General features: G+C 30.9%; 1 non-coding gene across 1 annotated transcript; it reads right to left on the bottom strand.

The window, feature by feature from the left end:
- Positions 1-3998: 3998 nt before the first annotated feature.
- Trnar-acg (transfer RNA arginine (anticodon ACG)) lies at positions 3999-4071 on the bottom strand. Its single transcript has one exon. It is a non-coding gene; the product is annotated as a tRNA-Arg (tRNA).
- Positions 4072-4275: the final 204 nt, after the last annotated feature.

Genomic DNA, 4275 nt, shown 5'->3' on the forward strand with positions numbered 1-4275 from the left:
ATAAACCCTTTGTCTTTCACCAATAACCCCGTGTTTCTTGTTGTATTCATATTTAAAGTAAGGATATAATATATATATATATATATATATATATATATATATATATATATATATATTGTGTACAGAAAGTTCTTAGATGAGACAAATCATTGGTACCGTCGGTTTCTAGCCCGATAATAAGGACCGTTTAAGGTACCCTTATCAAGCTCTCTTCAGCCAACATTCGTCTATTTTATAACCGGAAGTGTGACATATATATACACCTTGCGAGTTCACGTGTATACATCTGGTTACTTGGTGTTGGTATATTTTTAGTGGAGTAATTTAAGGTATATTTTTCCATCTCCGGTTATTTTAAAAAAGTGTTTTTTTCTTCCTGTTTTGTGGTGTTCTTTCCCGATAGTGCTCAACCACTAGGCTATTGGTATTTACCGTAAATTCCTGGTGGGGACGATTATGATTAGTTTTTTTTTTGAAAAAGAAATTTAGCAGGGTGCTTAATTAAAAGGAAAATCCGAAATGTAAGAGCGTATTTATATTTTGTGTAAACCTCAGTACCTGTATATCAAATTTTGAATCTGTAGGCTTAAAATTGACAGAGTTACTGCGTAGGGAAATGTACACAGACAAACAGACACACAGGCACCTTCACTTATATATATATATGCATATTTTCTTTAACACCAATCTGGCAACCTATACAAAAATAAGAAAATACTTATAACAATGATATTCCTCTAAAAGTTGACGGTTTAATTCTCAGCGTGAGCGACCGAAAAATACAATTCTTAGCTTTTTAGTAAATATTCATAGAGCAATTTGTTCTAATTATAACAGGGTAGACATATAGATTAATATATCATAACGAGTAAAACACTAAACATTCTTTATTTCTCTGATGCTCTATTATATTAAAAGCATATATATATATATATATATATGCATGCATATATATGCATATATACACAACTACACACACGCACATACATATATATATATGCACATATATATATATTTTTTCAAGATCAATTCACAATTTTTGAAAATACAATTTCTCTCACACACACCCACACATATATATATGCACATATATATATTTTTCAAGTTCAATTCACAATTTTTGAAAATACAATTTCTTTTTATATTCTCAGAAGTGTATATTTTTACAGATCCGTTTCGTTAGCAATCTTCAACAAATAGTGAAAATACGTTATCACTATATTTTTGAATATAGCAAACTCTTAAGACAATTCTATGGATAAAAAACATATTCAAACACATTTTACAAGTCACAAACAGTCACAAACATACCGCCGATGTCGGGAGTTTAATTCTTGCTGTTTAGCAAGGAGGTATGTTTTTGACTGTGACTTGTAAAACTTGTGTTTGAATATGTTTTTCTCCATAGAATTTTCCTGAGGAATTTGCTACATTCCAAAATACGGTGATAACTTGTTTTTACTGTTTGTTGGATTATGGCCAACGAAACTGTTCTTTAACATATACTCTTATGAGAAAATAAAAGAACATGTTTCCCAAAAAGTTGTCTTTTTGGTTTTTGTAAATTATGGCTTACTCTTTTGTCCTTTTTTTTGAGTCGATGGGAATAAAATGTATTTTGTTTAATTATTACGAAACTATGTTGAGTTCGTTGGTTATTGCAAAGTAATTAGCGTCGTAACTGCAGTCCATGAATGACTTCCTTTTAATTGAAAGAAATAACGCAGTGACATAATAGACTTTCTCATTACTTGCTATTATGAGTACTTTACTTGAAGTTGCTTCATTTCACATCATGCAATATATGATATATAAATATCTATCTATCTATCTATCTATCCATCTATATATATATATACATAAATATATATATATATATATATATATATATATATATATATGAACATCTCAAGCTAAATCTGTTTTTAAGTTGTAGAACCATTCGCACTTGTTCATTTAGATGTATTCTGTTGTATTAATTTAATATTTTTCATACATAAGTTTATAAATTAGTTGAGATATTTGTGTAGAAAATGTAATAACACCGGCAGACATACAAACAAGCAGTATATACATGACGACTTTATCAATTTTTATTTATGAATCTCCAGTAGTTTTTTTTATCGCCGTCCAATTTTATGCTCTAATTGTGCAGCAACCATATACGACGTAAAATATGTCAATAACCTTGAGACGCATTTCTCATGGCTGTAATGGAGCTGTTCAGTTCAAGAATAATTTGGTAATTAGATTTTAGATAACTTTCCAGCTGAACATCTGGCGCTGAGGTGCAGTGAGTATGAACCTATTTTATTATTTCCTATCATGGAATTATAAAAACATTTTCCTCGATATATTTCGCAAGCTTGTGTTATAGATGTTCAGCGATTAAATGGTGAATCTTTTTTCGAAAAACGCAAAAAAAAAAACACAAAAAAATCCGATAATTACCGATAATCGATAATCGAAACCGTTATCTTAATTTATCTATCATCGGTAAAGTCATTTTTCCATGCTGTCGCTTAGCAACTATGATAGAACAACGGGCCGTGAAAATTCTACTGTGGGTAATTGATGGCGTGTTTTTTTTTTTGTTTTGTTTTTTGCATGTCGTGGTCTTTAGGTTTAAACTCCGCACGTAAATTTCTTAATGTTTTTTCATTAATTGAAATGAATTTTATAAGACTTGAAAATTTAGTTTTTTTTTTGGCATGAAGTCGTCTATAGGTTCAAACCCCGTACGTAAATTTCTTGATGTTTCTTTTTGACGTGAACTGGAAAGAAGTTTATATAAAATAATATTATAAAAGAAGCATTTAATTTTCTAGAGTGCAATGTAGAATAAAAATATTTTTGGACTAAGATACTGTATGGAGGCATGTGAATCTTCGTCCCGGGAGATTTCACGGATGTCGATGACAATAAAAATATGCGAGTGTAAAATATTCGTTGATCATCATTCAATCCTAGTCAACATCGGGTCTCCTTGCTAGTTCAGAAAAGTAATTCCTTGCAATACATGGTTTAACTTATTTTTTAAAATTACATTATCATTTATTTAGTAATTAATGATATAAATATATAATTTTCAAATAATTTTCTAAGTGCAACAAAATTCACAAAACATAAAACAGATATAAGATGATTTATGAATTCAATATATATTAAACTAGCAGGTCGCCATGTGTTATTTTAATTAATGCAAACACTGAGACGTGCATGCGAGTATTATGTTTGTTTCTAAACAGTTCACTTTTCGTAAGTAAAAAAAAATACTCAAGTTGAGATCGAAACCAAAACCGAAAGACAGTGACTAAAGTACAATAACCATTCGGCCAACGTAACACACTCTTTAAAAGTGTTTTCAAAGCTATTTATACTTAACATTGTGAACCATCCACGCATGCGCAATAGTGAAACAGCAAATAGAGAAAAATCCAACGAGTAACACGTATGACTTTTTTCCGTTTTGTACGCTGTTCCTCTGAATGAAAACATGTTAAACTGTTTTCTGCATATTTGAATGACCCATATACCAAATTTCAATTTTGTAGATCAAACATTCGTTGAGTATATACTTTTATAGGCATATAGATTGTTACATCTTACTCTGTAAAGTTTATGAAATTGCACTTTGACAAATAATGAATTTCAAATTAAACGTTGTACCTTACCCTATAAAGTTTATTAATACATGCATTTTTAAACCACTTCATGATTTGCTAATACTTCACTTCTTACTTGTATATAAGTTTTAAGATAATATTTTATTTATTACTAGCGGCTGTGCCGCGTCGACACACACAACGCCGAATCAAACACACACTCGAGTCCACTCAACATCGTCTTTCCGTCAATGCTTACTTTGTGAACTCGGAGATTCGCATATACACAACATTCTCATATGCACAAAATAAAATCACTGAAAAATAAACATACCCTAACTAAAGGTAAGGATACTAAGTAAACGTTAAATAAAATGATGGTTAAAGTTATTACGAACTTGCCAGGATTCGAACCTGGAATCTTCTGATCCGTAGTCAGACGCGTTATCCATTGCGCCACAAGTCCTGTCCGTAAAGATGTTACCCCGACTGTATACAGACAGTGCTAAATTTCGTTGACATGGGTATGTAACTTTTTCCACATTTGCACCAAACGACCCCAAACCCCTTATTTTTTTTTGTGTGACTCGGTGTTCGGTACGAATTATATACAGATAAGTGCAATCTAGGGATTCACACCTTTCAGGGAATAAAATAATTTTTCAATGCG

The sequence above is a fragment of the Euprymna scolopes genome, chromosome 4, assembly GCF_053919585.1.
Source record: "Euprymna scolopes isolate OS-2025 chromosome 4, ASM5391958v1, whole genome shotgun sequence".
NCBI lineage: Eukaryota > Metazoa > Mollusca > Cephalopoda > Sepiida > Sepiolidae > Euprymna > Euprymna scolopes.